The sequence below is a fragment of the Macaca mulatta genome, chromosome 4, assembly GCF_049350105.2.
Source record: "Macaca mulatta isolate MMU2019108-1 chromosome 4, T2T-MMU8v2.0, whole genome shotgun sequence".
Lineage (NCBI taxonomy): Eukaryota > Metazoa > Chordata > Mammalia > Primates > Cercopithecidae > Macaca > Macaca mulatta.
In genome coordinates this window covers 74762778-74780049 of record NC_133409.1, presented here as the reverse complement: position 1 = coordinate 74780049, position 17272 = coordinate 74762778, and positions in this window count along the sequence as shown.

The window sequence follows — 17272 nt, the reverse complement described above, 5'->3', positions numbered from 1 at the left end:
CATAGTAATGTATTAGATTCACCATTTTGATAACACTACATTTTACACAGAGAAACATTTAGTGACTAGAACTTTGGCTCTTAGGGTTTCTGAAGTATTTTGAAAGAGAGCCTTTGTGACTTTCTGTCTTCCGGTGGATCATTAACACAAAATATATACATTATGTGTGTAATTCTGTGTTTTAAAGTACTTATTTGTTTCTTTCAATATTTCCCCCTCAGTAATTTGTTGTGATATGTCTTTGCAGAACTAATAATGTTCTATAAAGCATTTCTCTTGAGGACTTCTAATTAGTTCTATTAACTGAACACTCCTAATAATGTCTGTAGACTCATCCATCTACAATAAAGCCATTTTGCTTTTATGATTTTCTAGATCACTGTGGTCCCAAATTACATAACATGTTGACAACGAACCTACTGACAGTAATTTGGTAGTGGCACCTTTTCAGTTTCCTATGCTTCACTGGGCCAAAGCACAGTGTTGGTAATTTCCATACAGGCTGGAAAAGCAAGTGACTAAAATTGTGTGAAACATTTTGTGATCTTTAGCTAATAATTGAACAATCTTGCAACTAGTTCCTCACCAAAGAGCCTTTTTCCCATTTGCAAGCACGAAGACATTTGTCAAAGTCTCATCCTTTAGCGCATGTGTAAGAGGAATTTTTTCCAGCACAATGCTGGTGGCACTTGTCACCATTGCTTCATTTCATAATTGTTCTATGTATATAAGACATTTTGGCTGAAGAAGAAAATAATTAATGGGAAACAGGAATCCAAATTTGAGTGTATAACTTCCATTTTTTTGCCCACAAATGGGCTTGTCTTGTGAGTCTGAGTCTTTACAACTTTAATAAAAAAGTTACCAATCATGATAGAAATAAAATAAATCAATTTAAACATAAATCACTGAAAGGAAACCTAGGCTTTTACAAAGTCAGGAAATTGAAATTTCAGAATATTTATTTTATGTCATCTGCAATGCTAAGAATACTTTAAAAGCAACTTTCATTAACAAATTTCCTAAAAAAGACATGCTAATACTCAGAAAAACATTAGTATAAAATTTCAGTTTTGAATTTGTATAGGCCTATAGTCACTTTTATTCTATCATTGCCAATAAATGTGTTCAATTATTATTGAACACAATTATTGTTTTCGGAAATAATCATTTTTTTCATAAAACCGAATTTCGAAATTATTATGAATTTCTATGTGGAATCAGACTTCACTCATTGTTAGCATCACAAGCCATGAAGAAATAAATACATGCTTTTCTACCCCATTCTCCTTTTATTATCCTCTAGGAATCTGATAAAACCTTTTCATATTAAGCCCCCAAACTTACTCATTTCCCTTTCATATTTTATTTTTAATTTAAATTATCATTATTTTACTTCTAGAAGTTGGATCTTTCTATAATCTCTTGCTTATACTTATATTTTCAGTTTCATTTCTTTAAATATACTAAACATTCATTTTATGTTCTGTGTCGACAATTCTATTATCTTATTTTTTGTGTGTTTTACTCTGATGTCTGTTGTTTTGGCTGATTTTTTCTTATAATCCCTTATTTTGTGTAGTAGTATATTTGCTTTTGTTTTAGTTCCTTATTTTTATTTTTTACTTTGTGCTACCTGAATTTCTTGGATCTTTAAAAATGTAATTTCTTAGAGACCTGTGCTGAAGTGAGATCCTCCAAAATGACTTGTATTTCTTGCTAGACTCTCTGACAATCCTACTAGCCTGGAATCACTTTATACTAAATTCTTAGCTTGAGGGTTTCATTCAGATCATCCAAGTATTATGAATTCAGGTTACACATTCCCACAAGGGCTAGCTGTTTACAGATTCTCAGGGCAGATATTTCTTCCCCTTGATTCTAAATGTCAATGTTTGAGGCAATTTCCCTGACAGTGAAGTCAGCTTGTTTCTAATTTATATTTGCACTAAGGATGTAGACTTTTGGAGACCTGGATTTATGGAGGGAGATGCCTAGCAGACTTCTCATTTTGTGTAGACCCTGGAAATTATCTCTCTCCTAAGTCTGGAAGGACCATATACAAAGCTCAATTTGACCTCCTTCAACAAATGCCCTAAAACAAAAACTGGATTTGGTATTCCACTTACTTTCCTGGGTTCCTGCTGTCATTTGATATATTAGTTAGGGTTCTCCAGAGAAACAAAATCTATAGGATGTATATATAGAGAGAGTGGGATTTGTTTTAAAGAATTGGCTCACATGATTGTGGAGGCTTGTCAAGTCAAAAATCCTCCCATTAAAATGGTAGGCTGGAGCTCCAGGAAACAGTTGCAGTTTGAGTTCAAAGGCAGCCCACTGGCATGACTGCCTTTTCTGAGACAGGTCAGTCTATTTCTACAAAGGCCTTCAAAACGGATTGGATGAGGTCCACCCACAGTGTGTAGGGTAATCTGCTTTACTTAAAAATATCTTCAAAGAATCATCTAGAATAATGTTTCACCAAATACCAGGGTCCTGTGGCCTAGCCAAGTTGACACACAAAATTAACCATCACACTTGGTTTTTCAGGTTTTTTTCTTTGGATATCACTTGCTTTCCAGTTCTTCATTACATTAAAAAAATATATTTTTTAAAAATAAGTCATCTAGCATTGTTATTTTGATGTATAATTTACATAAAACAGTACATAGAATTAAAAGACTTTTTGGTTAGTTTTGACAAATGTATACACCCACATAACCTTCACACAAATCAAAATGTATAACTTTTCTGAATGTAAAATATCTCTAAATATAAAGAAAGCTGTCATTTGCCTTTTTCCTGGTCATTTCCCTTTTTCCCATCTAAGATCCACCCGTCACCCAGAGTCAAACATTTCTGATTTCCTATCCCCAAAGATTAATATTATCTATTTTTGGATTGAAGGTAAATAACATCAGAATGCCTTTGTTTTGTGAGATTGAGTCATATTGTCTAGGTAAGAGTAGTTTATTGCTTTCATTGTTGAGGAGAATTTCATTCTATGGATAAACCATAAATTATGTGTAAGTTTTATTATTGATGGATATTTAGATTGTTTCCAGATTTCAGCTATTATGAAATAATCTGCTATAAAGACTCTTATACAGTATTTCTTGTGAACATATGGTTTTATTCCTTATGATTAATACCTAAGAGTGACATTGCTGTCTTATGGGGTAAACATATCTTTAACTTTATAAAAAACTTCCAATCATTCTCCAAAGCATTACACTATTGAACATAACCATGAACCATATAACAAAATTCCAGTTACTCCACATCTTCAACATGTACAAAAGTTACTTGTATTCCATTATAGTAGCAAAAATAAAAAGTAAAATACAATTTAATATTAAATAATAACAATATCATTTGTAATAGCATACAAATACAAATTACCTAGGAATAAATCCAATTAGAGATTTGTAAACAACTACAATGAGAACTATCGAGTATTTGTTAGAGAAATGACAGGTCTAAATAAATAAAGAACAATACTATATTTTTCATGGGTTAGAAGTAACATTAACCTGGAGATGGTTCAGAATGGCTCATGGGACTTGGCTGTGCACATTTATTCCTGACTTAACATTAAACGACATCATGTTTATACCTTAATATCAACAATGATGGAAACATTTACACTACAGAAATGTTTAAGTACTGTAAATTGGTACCATCCTCCCTCCCAGAGAACCCATTACTAAATATTGACCAGCATAGCTCTGACTGGAAGATGCAATATTTTTAAGATAACTGTTCTCCACAGGTTGCTATAGACTGAACACAGTTTTTAAAAACCAAAGCCCATCAGTACTTTTCAAAGAAATTGAAAAATTAATTATAACATTTATATGAAAATTCAAAGGATTTGAAATAACCAAATATTCTTTAAAAGGAGAAATAATATTAAAGAACTCACATTTATTGGCTTCAAGGGTTACTATTCATAGTATTCATTTCTATTTCTATAGGGCTGGTATTAATATCTGCCTTTTCCTGTTTTTAGTGATTTGAGTTTTATCTCTTTTTTTCTTGTCGATCTAGCTAAGGATTTGTTAACTTTGTTAATCTTTTCAAAGAACCAGCTTTTGGTTCTATTTATTTTCTCTATTTTTTATATTCTTTACTTTGATGTTTAGATCCATCATAGAATTTAGGTTGCAAGGAGAATTGCTGCTCCCTAGATCTGAGAGACAGGGATATACAGAGAATCACAGATTACAGAAACAGAAGCCCATTGCTGAAGCCAGTACCATCCCCAGACATCATTCTTTATCTTTCAACAAAAAATTACATGGCATATTAAAAGACAAAAAAATGTAGCTTGAAGAAACAGAGTAAGCACCAGAATCAGACTCAGATATGAAAGAGATTTTGGAATTATCAGACTGAGATTTTAAAACCTCATAGAAAAGGTAGACAGCATGCAATAAATGATAGGTGATTTAAGCATAGAAAAGGATATTCTAAGGCAGAATCAAATGGAAATGTTAGATATCAAACACACTGTAACATAATTGAAGAATGCCTTTGATGGGCTCACGAGTAGACTGGACACAGGGAAATGAATGAATTAGTGAGCTTTAAGATATGTCAATAGAAACTTCTAAAACTGAAATGCAAAGAGAAAGAAAATAGAAAAGATAGAAAAAATATCCAATAACTGTGGGACAATTATAAATGTTGTGATATACACATAATAGGAATGCCATAATGGGAGAAGAAAGAGAAAAAGGAACATAAGGAAAAATATTTAAAGTAATAATGACTGACAGTTTAAAAAAATTAGTGACACACACCAAACCACATATTTGAGAAGCTCAAATAACATTAGACAGATTAAATACCAAAACTTCTACTCTTAGGTATATAATACTCAAACTACATAAAATTAAATACAAAAAAGAAAATCTTGAAAGAAGTCGTAGTGAAAAAAAGGAAGTCCTTAACTATAGAGAAGCAAGGATAAGAATTACATCAGACTGCTCTTCAGAAACTATGCAAGTAAGAAGAAAGTAAAAGACTTAACATGCTGACAGAAGGAAATAGCCAGCTAGAATTCTTTATTTAGTGAAATCATCCTTTAAAACTAGTGGAGAAATCGGCCAGGCATTGTGGCTCACCCCTGTTAATGCCAACACTTTGGGAGGCTAAGGAGGGAGAATTGCTTGAGGCTGGGAGTTCAAGAGCAGCCTGGGCAATATAGTGAGACCGTGTCACTACAGCAAAAAATAATAAAGAAATTATCCACTTGTAGTGGCGCACACTGTAGTCTCAGCTACTTGGGAGGCCACGGTTGGGGGATCATTGAACCCAGGAGTTCAAGGCTGCAGTGAACCATGATTGTGTCACTGCAGTTCAGCCTGTGTAACAGAGCAAAGACGATGTTTCAAAACAAAACAAAACAAAAACAAAAACAACAAAAAACTAATGGAGAAGTAGAAACTCTCTAAGACAAACACAAATGAGGGAAGTTCAACAAGGTTAACACTAACTTTTCAGCATAAACAATGGAGACCAGAAGACAGTGAGAGAACATATTCAAATGCTCAAAGAAATAAAACTGTCAATCAAGAATTCTATGATGCAAAACTATTTTTAAAAAATAAAGGTGAGAAAAATACTTTTCCAGATTATTTTAAAGTTAGAATTTGTGGCTAGCAACCCCATCTTACAATAAATTCGATGAGAAATTCTTCAGAGTGAAAGCAAATGATTTCAGATGGTAAACTGAATCCACAAGAAAAAACAAAGAATGCTAGTAATGTAACTGTGTAATAAAAGATAGTAGAAAATAGTACTTTTTCTTTTCTTCATCTATTTAAAAAGCAGTTGTATAAAATATTACATAGACAATAAATAAATTTGACCTCTATCGTATAAAATGTAATATATTTACTAATAACAGCATAAATCGATACCAAACACTAGGAATGAAATAATTAATATTAGAGCAGAAATTAATGAACTGCCGTGATATTGGGGGCTAGAATTTTAACATTTGAATTTGTCAAGGGACACAAACATTCAACCAGTAAGGAAATAACACTTCCCAACTCAATTTCTGAGTTTAGTATTACCCTAAATCTAAAACCTGACAAAGACATTACAAAAAAAAAAAAAAAAAAAAAAACTATAGACCGATATGTCTTATGAAATGGGATGCAAAATTTTTCAACAAAATTCTAGAAAACCAAATCCACAAAAATAAAAAAGTAATTATATATACACTGCAACTAAGTGGGATTTATTCCAAGAATGCAAGATTCAAGGCCTCAAAATCAATGAACATGATACATTGTACTAACTGAATAAAAAACAAAAATCACATGACCATCTCAATAGATGCAGAAAAAACATTTGCCAAAGTCCAACAGCTTTCATCTTTAAAACACTCAACAAATTAAGAATGGAGGGGAATTTCAACAACCTGATAAGGGCATCTACATAAAACACACACCTAACATCATATTTCATGGTGAAAGACTAGCTGTTTTCTTTATAAGATCAGGAAGAAAACAAAGATTTCCACTCTCACCACTTATATTCAACAGTGCGTTGGTGTATATAGCTAGGGCAATTAGGCAGGAAAAAGAAATAAAATGCATCCTGGTTGGAAAGGAAGAAGTAAAACTATTTCCACCGATGATATAATTTTTTATGTAGAAAATACTATGGAATTCACTATAAAACTATTAGAGCTAATGTGTTCAACAAGGTTGCAGGATACAAGATAAATATACAAAATCTTTTATATTTTTATGTACTTGCAATGAACAATCTGAAAATAAAATTTAGAAACAATTTTTCACCATTGCATCAAAAAGAATAAAATGCTTAGAAATAAATTTAACAAAAACTTTCAAAACTTATGCTCAAAACATTACTGAAAGAAATGTAAAAATACCTAAATAAAGGAAAAGCATCTCATGTTCACAGATCAGAAACTTGATACTGTTATGATGGCAGTGCTCTCCTAATTGATCTACAGATTCAATGTACTTCCTATTATATCCCAGCTGGCCTCATTAGAAATTGACAGTTTATTCTAAAATTCACATGGGAATTGAAGGAACTGAGAATAGCCAAAGCAATCCTGAATAAAAAGAACAAAATATGAGAACTCATACTTCCTGATTTCAAAACTTACCACAAAGAAAAAATCAAGACAGTGTGTGATAATGGCACAAGGTTATGCATATGGATCACCAGATTAGAATTGAGAGCCCAGAAATAAACCTGTACATCTATATTCAATTATAAGAATGCCAAGACCATTCAATGGGGGAAATTTTTTTTCAACAAGTGGTAATATGGAGGGCAATATAAAAAAGAATGAATTTGGACCCATACCTCATGCCATATACAAATATTGACTAAAAATATATCAAAAACCTAAGTGTAAGAACTAAACTATAAAGTTCTTAGAAGAAAAATTAGGAAGAATATTCATGAGTTTGAATTTAGCCAAGGATTCTTAGAGGCACTAAAATCATAAGCAATCAAAGAAAATTTTGAGAAGTTAGTTATTTCATAATTAAAAACTTTTATGACTTAATAGATATAATCGGAAAAGTAAAAGAAAACTCACAAAATGGAAGGAAATATTTGCAAATCATATATCTGATAAGAGATTTGTATAGATAATATATAATACATAAAGAACTCTTAAAACTCAGTAATAAAAAAATCAATAGCACAATTAAAAATTTGGCAAATGATCTGAATATACATTTCTCCAAAGAAGATTACAAATGGCAATAGGCGCATGAAAAGATGTTCAATGTCATTAATCATCAGGGAATGCGAATCAAAACCCCAGTGAGATGTGACTTCATACCCTTTATGATGACTAGAATCAAAAAGTCAGATAATAGTATATGTTGGTGAGGATTTAGAGAAATTGAAACCTTCATGTATGGCTGATGGGAATGCGTAAAATAATTCAGCTACTTTGGAAAACAGTTTGGCAGTTCCTCAAATAATTAGGTAGAGAGTAATCATATGACCCAGAATTTCTAGCCATAGGCATATATCCAAGATAAATTAAAACATGTTCACGGAAAAACTTTTACATAAATTTTTGTAGCACAATTATTCATAATAGCTAAAAGATGAGAACAACCCAAATGCTCAAGAGATGAATGAATTTAAAAATGTGGTATATTCACACAATGAAATATTTTAGTGATAACAGCTGCAACACTGATGAATTTTGAAAGCATGAAAGAAAGAAACCAGTTATGAATGACCACATGTTATATGATTTCATTTATATGAAAGTCCAGAATTGGAAAGTTTATAGAGACAGAAAGCAAATTAGTGGTTGCTTATGTCTGGTAGAGGGTTGAGTGGAGGAATATGGGAATGATAGCTAAAGGGTACAGGGACACTTTTTGAGGCATATAAAATTATTCTAAAATGGACTGTGGTGATAGTTACATATCTGTGATCATACTGAAAGCCATTGAATTGTATACTTATAGATAAATTGTATGGTATACGTACAAATAATATCAATAAGGCACTTCAAAATATTTTTTTAAGCTAATCAGGTGTGGTTGTTGGGGGGACACAATGTTAAATCAGCTTAACCATCATAAAAAGAATAAATTAGTCTTGTTGAATGTGCAGGAGAGTTCCCCATCCCCTGTTTTCTAAAGAGTTTTAAAAATCTTTTCTTCCTCTCTCCCATCCATTCTGATAGCCTTTGCCTTTTAATAAAAATAAATTTGATTTTTTGTATTTAATTATATTTTATTTTGTCCCACTTCCTTAGTTATTTTTCCTTTTCCTGACCTCTTTTAGTCCTCAACTGAGGTTTTTCTTTATTTTATTCTCACTTCTATAATTTTCTTCTCCCAAATAAGATGATATAGTCTTCATTTAAATTTAGCATACATAGTTAAATTTAAAATCCTAAAATAAAACCATACAATATCCTGTTCTCTAAAAATGAACAGTTCTTAGAATGTTTATCTCTGGTCCTGCCCTCATGATGTCTATAAAATTATTTGACATTTTAATTATATCTTCTATCTGATATCTTAACCTCACACATTATTATTCAATATTACTATTTTTGTTTCAGGGCATCAATGTTTAAGAGTTACAGGCATGTTTTCACTTACTTTATCGACAGTGCCATTTTGAATCTTCTGTATGCTCTCTGCTTTCATTTTGCTACTTCTTGAAGTATGTCTTTGTTTTAAAGTTTCTTTGGTAAAGGTGTTCTTGTGGTGAACTCTATTCTTGTTAATCTAAAAATGTATTTCATCCTTGTTCTTGAACATTTTTCTGAATATACAATTCTAGATCAATAGATATCATCTATCTGCACTTTGAAGATATTGATCTACTCTTGTCTCCACAGGTTACTTTTGAGAAGTCACCTTTTTCTCAGTTTAATTGTTGTACTTTTGAGCATGATTAAAGAAAAACCTCTAGCTGCTTTCAATATCATCTCTTTGCCTATAGTAGTCTGCATTTTCACTATAAGCTATATAGAGATAGATGTAAATTTTTTATTTTCCTGCTTGAAATTCATTGAGTTTTCTGAAATTGAGGATTTGTCTTAAAATGATTCTTGAGAATTATTGGCTGCTATCTATTTGAATGTTGTCTCTCTCTTTCCATTCTTTTAAGTTCTCTTTTTCTTTGGAGTGACCATTAGCTGACTACTGTTTCATACCTTCCATTTCTTTGAGTCTATCCTGCATTCTGGATAATTTCTTCATAGGTACACTCATGTGCCATATAATGATGTTTCAGCCAATGACTGATCACATATATGATGGTGGTTCCATAAGGCTATAATACCATATTTTTACTGTACCTTTTATCTGTTTAGATATGTTTAGATACATAAATGCTTCCCATTGTGTTAACAATTGCCTACAGTATTCAGTACAGTAACATGCTGCATAGGTTTGTAATCTAAAAGCACTAGGCTATGCCATATAACCTAGGAGTGTAGTAGGCAATACCACCTAGGTTTGTGTAAGTACACTCTATGTTGTCCACACAATAGTGAAATCATCTAATGACATATGTCTTAGAATGTATCCTCATTGTTCAGCTATGCACGAACAATGGATGGTATAATTCACATGTGTAATAGAATTCACTCATTCCTCAGCTGTGTATACTCTACTATTAAGCCTTTCCAATGGCTTTGATTTTTTATTGATTATATGTAATTTTATTCAAATAGTTTTATTTTAAAATGTCCCTATCAGTTTTAAGAACATCTATTCTATAACTATGATCACTATTAATATTCATACAGTAATTAGCCCCGGCATCAGCACAATTCTGTACCCAGTGGAGCACACATTCCCACTGAAACCCACAATCCCATTTATCACAACCCATGAGAACCTGCCTCTCAGCCTCTCTGTCTTTCATGTGGTTCTTCGTTGAGCTGCCTAGAGAAAGCTGTCACAGGAAACATTCAGCCTTGAACAAAGGAGGGAATAGGCAAGGAGGATCTAAGTTGGAGACAAAGCTGCAGGACTTCTAGAGTCCTCTGGCAAAGGCTGTGGACTTCCATAAATGCTTGAGTAGACACAAGGAAGAACTGCTTGCTTCAGTCGGACAGACAGATAAATTCTGTATCATTGAAAGATCCATATATGTGTGTATAATCCTTACAGGAGGTGAGGGCAGCAAAAACATAGCCAAACAATCTAACGGGATCCTCAAACCAAACCCTTATGTGGGCTTGTGTGTGGAGGCATCTGAAGACTGGGAGCTCAGAAGATTCCCCAGGGTAAATCAATTCTTTCATTCATCGATAGCATACATTCTTTCTCTAAGTATCTTACTGATAATTTTTCAAGAGTTTCAGGATACCTCATCCATTGTATTTGGCAAATACCAAAGTTCTAAAAACTTTTTCAGGTACGATCCAACACTGATCCACATGTCTTCTGAGCTACAGTGGGTAAAAGTCCAGTCTGCAAAGTAGTCTCCTTGAAATCCCTCTCATTCCACTTCCAGTGAGAGGGAAGCAAATTCTACTTCTTCCCCACAGAGGTACAGAGAAAAAATACCATAGAAGTCCAACAACTTCTTCCCAAGAAATTCTCTCTGACTTCAACCCTTTAATAACCTGAGCATAGATGGCATAACCAGTTTGAACTTCCACTTATGTGAGCACGAGCATACTGGCCTTCTACATTATCTTGTTTGGGTTTTTGTTTGTTGATTGCATGTTTTGAATTATCAGCCAAAACTGATGCAGAAACAGTCTCATTTTAAAAAAACCTATGACATCCGAATGATTACATTTCAATTATATACCACTAATTCTCAAAAACTTCATTCTATGCATACAAAAGGATGGAGTTTAAAGACAATGTATAAAAACATCATTTTTATTCCTATATGCCAGTCTATTTTTCTGAACCTCCTTCTTTGGAGGCCAGAGCTATAAAAAAATAACTATTTAACTTTATTTGTTACCAGAGCTATACAAAATTTGACAAATTTAGAAACATGCCATGGCTTTTTAAAGTTATAATTCATAACAGGAATTAACGTTCTCCATTGAAACTCCAAAAATTGGACTATATAGAAAAATCCCTGTAGCAGTAATGTAGCAGCAGATAAATTTAGAATCTCACACAGGTGTACTTTCTAGTTATCTACCACCTCTTCAGCAGATTCTCAACAGAACTGTTAAATATGATTGTTTTTATGGTTTGAGATTTTTTTAATGATACAGCATGGACAGGTAGACTCAAAGATTCTGCAATATTTGCTGCTGGTATATTTCTGAGCTGTGTTTCATGCATCAGAAGTTACATGGAGTTAAAAAAACTGAACTCCTATGATCATATATGGGAACTGCTGTCATGGCTGCCTAAAATCATAAGACCCTTTTTCTTAGAAAAGAATTCCAGCCCATAGGGAAATTGAAAAATATAGATTGTTCAGTAGTTCTCATTTAGCCAAGCCATGTGGTTATAGATATTATCAGAGCTGCTAATCTATAGGCCAGGAGAGATTATCAGTAATTGATCTGCTCTGAACTATCCTATTTCAAGTAAGTACCTCTTTTGGAAAGGCAGATTTGAGGTTTAAAAGGAAAGTCCTGTGGATGAACCAGTGTCATGGGCTCCTCCCTTTATTTTTTGCTTTCTCTTTTAGAAGAGTAGCAGAATAAAATGTCTCCAAATAAAACTGTGAATGACCCAATGACTAAATACTCCTCTTTCCTGAAAATTTTAAGTCATTTCAATTTTATGTAGAAAACTTAATTCTAGAAATTAATGTTCCCCCTTTCTTGGCACCTAAATTGACTTGAACATTACAGCATGTGTCAGGTTTTCATTTCGTCTCAAAATAACTATTTTTTCCATCTCTGGCAGGGATTAAGTGCCACAGTTTTGGCACTTGCTCTGTTGACATTAAATACGAGTTAAATGCTCATCAATTCCAGCAGTGCATTTCCAATGGATTTAAGGAATTTTGAACACATATCACTATTAAATAATAAGGAATTCCTTGCCATAAAGTGCTTGATGAATATGAGTGATAACTAGATGGATATAGTTTTATCACCTTCTGGAAAGGATTATTACTCCCATGTTTTCAAATGGATAAAACTAGGCAGAGAGTTTAGGGGATTTGCTGAAAGTAGCTTTGTAAGTCAGGGAGTAGCAGAAGCTCAACATTGTCTGGCTGCTATGCTACAGTCATCTTTATCATTTTGTATATTGCTTCCTCCTCTCTCTCTTTTGCTAAAGAGAAAGAAATAGGTTTTTTATTAAAGGAACACACCAAATTGTATTCTCAAAATTTTCCAAGCATTTAAGCATATGGGTTTAGATAGTGATGATTGAGGTCTTTGAAATTAACCTAATTACTCTGGAAAAAACTAATAGTTATGATCCAAGTCAGATATAGACAGTGGACATTCAGCTTTAAAGCCATACGCCTTTGCATCTGCTTCTACATTTCTCCCTTTAGGATAATTTGTGCAAAAAGGCAGGGAAAGTCATCATTACCATCACATTGTTTATGCCCTGATTCTTTCTGAGAAAACTTCCTTCATCCCCACCCACCTCTTCATGGGTCATTTGAGGCATTTCCAAATTGGAGGAGTTGCACGCATTTTTCTACAGTAGGTGGTTCAGCGGAAGGGTGAGCTGAGCCCACCCAGCACAGCTCACTTTTTTTATGCCTCTGCTAGGTACCAAGTGGGCATCTGCACCTCTCTATGCAGAAAGTGCTTCCTTCATGGGTTGAAGGCATGTGAGCACCCTGGAAAAGCTCAGGAAAACCAAGCTCATGGTCATGGATTCAGCTGATCATAAAGGAGATGAAGGACAATGATACCGAATCAGAAAAATTCAGGAAAGAATTTAAATTAAAACTTAAACAGGCTGCGTGCGGTGGCTCATGCTTGTAATCTCAGCACTTTGGGAGTCCAAGGCGGGCGGATCACGAGGTCAGGAGACCGAGACCATCCTGGCTAACATGGTAAAACTCTGTCTCTATGAAAAATACAAACAATTAGCCAGGCGTGATGGTGGGCACCTGTAGTCCCAGCTACTCAGGAGGCTGAGGCAAAAGAATTGCTTGAACCCAGGAGATGGAGGTTGCAGTGAGCCAAGATCATGCTACTGAACTCCAGCCTGGGTGACGGAACCTTGCTACCATAGAGAGGAAAGTAGGAATTTGCTTCTTACGCCTCTTATTACTATTACAAATATATATCTTTCTCTCCACTTATGTAAGCCAGGACAGAAAATCGCGGAAAACGAAAGAAGTTTTAAACCATCAGATACCAATTTTCAGGAATGATGTCAAAAATAGAGGAGAAAAGTAATTGATACACTTGAGGTCAATATTTTGAACATTTATACATTTGACACATTTCTATATGAGGCTCTGAGTTAGACACTGTGGGTGAGACACAACTGCAGCATGTGATTTCTGTTCAGAAAGAGTTGGAGAAAATAGAATACATATGTGTAAGTAAAATAACTATCTAAATTCAACAGCCCTTCATGCTAAAAACTTTCAATAAATTAGGCATTGATGGGAAGTATATCAAAATAATAAGAGCTATTTATGACAAACCCACAGCCAATATCATACTGAATGGGCAAAAACTGGAAGCATTCCCTTTGAAAACTGGCACAAGACAGGGATGCCCTCTCTCACCACCCCTATTCAACATAGTGTTGGAAGTTCTGGCCAGAGCAATCAGGCAGGAGAAAGAAATAAAGGGTATTCAATTAGGAAAAGAGGAAGTCAAATTGTCCCTGTTTGCAGATGACATGATTGTATATTTAGAAAACCCCATTGTCTCCTTATGCTGATAAGCAACTTCAGCAAAGTCTCAGGATACAAAATCAATGTGCAAAAATCACAAGCCTTCCTATACACCAGTAACAGACAACCAGCCAAATCATGAGTGAACTCCCATTCACGATTGCTTCAAAGAGAATAAAATACCTAGGAATCCAACTTACGAGGGATGTGAAGGACCTCTTTAAGGAGAACTACAAACCACTGCTCAATGAAATAAAAGAGGACACAAACAAATGGAAGAACATTCCATGCTCATGGATCAGAAGAATCAATATTGTGAAAATGGCCATACTGCCCAAGGTAATTTGTAGACTCAATGCCATCCCCATCCAGCTACCAATTACTTTCTTCACAGAATTGGAAAAAAATATTTTAAAGTTCATATGGGACCAAAAAACAGCCCGCATTGCCAAGACAATCCTAAGCAAAAAGAACAAAGCTGGAGGCATCACGCTACCTGACTTCAAACTATACTACACGGCTACAGAAACCAAAACAGCATGGTACTGGTACCAAAACAGAGATATAGACCAATGGAACAGAACAGAGCCCTCAGAAATAATACCACACGTCTATAACCATCTGATCTTTGACAAACCTGACAAAAACAAGAAAAGGGGAAAGGATTCCCTATTTAATAAATGGTGCTGGGAAAACTGGCTAGCCATATGTAGAAAGCTGAAATTGTATCCCTTCCTTACACCCTATACAAAAATTAATTCAAGATGGATTAAAGACTTAGGTGTCAGACCTAAAACCATAAAAATCCTAGAAGAAAACCTAGGCAATACCATTCAGGACATAGGCATGGGCAAGGACTTCATGTCTAAAACACCAAAAGCAATGGCAACAAAAGCCAAAATTGACAAATGGGATCTGATTAAACTAAAGAGCTTCTGCACAGCAAAAGAAACTACCATCAGAATGAACAGGCAACCTACAGAATGGGAGAAAATTTTTGCAATCTACTCATCTGACAGAGGGCCAATATCCAGAATCTACAAAGAACTCAAACAGATTTACAAGAAAAAAACAAACAACTCCATCAAAAAGTGGGCAAAAGATATGAACAGACATTTCTCAAAAGAAGACGTTTATGCAGCCAACGGACACATGAAAAAATGCTCATCATCACTGGCCATCAGACAAATGCAAATCAAAACCACAGTGAGATACCATCTCACACCAGTTAGAATGGCGATCATTGAAAAGTCAGGAAACAACAGGTGCTGGAGACGATGTGGAGAAATAGGAACACTTTTACCCTGTTGGTGGGACTGTAAACTAATTCAACCACTGTGGAAGACAGTGTGGCGATACCTCAAAGATCTAGAGCTAGAAATACCATTTGATCCAGCCATCCCATTACTGGGTATGTACCCAAAGGATTATAAATCATGCTGCTATAAAGACACATGCACATGTATTTTTATTGCAGCACTATTCACAATAGCAAAGACTTGGAACCAACCCAAATGTCCATCAGTGACAGACTGGATTAAGAAAATGTGGCACATATACACCACGGAATACTATGCAGCCATAAAAAAGGATGAGTTCATGTCCTTTGTAGGGACATGGATGCAGCTGGAAACCACCATTCTCAGCAAACTATCACAAGGACAAAAAACCAAACACCACATGTTCTCACTCATAGGTGGGAATTGAACAATGAGAACACTTGGACACAGGAAGGGGAACATCACACACCAGTGCCTGTCATAGGGTGGGGTGGGGGGAGGGGGGAGGGGGGAGGGGAGAGGGATAGCACTAGGAGATATACCTATGTAAATGATGAGTTAATGGGTGCAGCACACCAACATGGCACATGTATACATATGTAACAAACCTGCACATTGTGTACATGTACCCTAGAACTTAAAGTATAATAAAAAATTAAAAATTTTTAAAAATTAAAGAAATAAAACAGCTGTTAATCTTATTGAAAAAAAAAAGAAATGTTATTACAAGTATTGTTTTTGACATTCAGGTTAGTTTATAAATCATTTAATTCCTGGTGAACTCTAAATTCTACATATTTCCAGTCAGTGCAGCAGAAGCAATGTATGTTGGAATCAGCTATGTCCCTTAAGCATCATGACACTATTTTTTAAAAAACAAAACACATTTAAAACAGACACATTGTCTGACCATCAGTCACACAAGGAAAATCAGGTTTTTTTGACCCCTTCCTACTGCCACTTATGAAGAAGGATAGAAGATTCATCCATCTTAACCAGCATTAGCCAAGCATTTCATGGCATCAAAGAAGTCACTAGTAGTTAATACAAAAGCGTGTTCAAAATTGCTTAATTCCGGCCAGGCGCAGTGGCTCATGCCTGTAATCCCAGCGCTTTGGGAGGTTGAGGCAGGTGTATCACCTGAGGTCAGGAGTTCAAGACCAGCCTGACCAATATGACAAAACCATGTCTCTACTAAAAATACAAAAATTAGCTGGACATGGTGGCAGGTGCCTGTAATTCCAGCTACTCAGGGGAGGCTGAGGCATGAGAATAGCTTGAACCCGGGAGGTAGAGGTTGCAGTGAGCCAAGATCATGCCACTGCACTCCAGCTTGGGGGATAGGACAAGACTCTGCCTCCAAAAAAAAAAAAATTGCTTAATTCCAATGGAAATGTATTTCTGGTATATACAGACATTGGAATAAATACGATGATACTATGTAATGTCCATAGAGTAGATGCACATTTTGGCGTTAATGGATGTACATTTGGTCATCGAAGGATGACCTTGTGAATTAAAACTAGTTCATGCAGCCAGGAGAGACAAGTTGCTGCCCTTCTGCTGCAAAGTGGATCAACCTGGGCAGCAAATGGAGGCAGAGCATCTGAGTTCCCTGCAGCAGTTCTGACCAGGAAGGGAGGAAAGAAATGAAGAGATCTGGAGCAAGTTCTCCCAGGGAGGACTGTGAAGGACCGAGA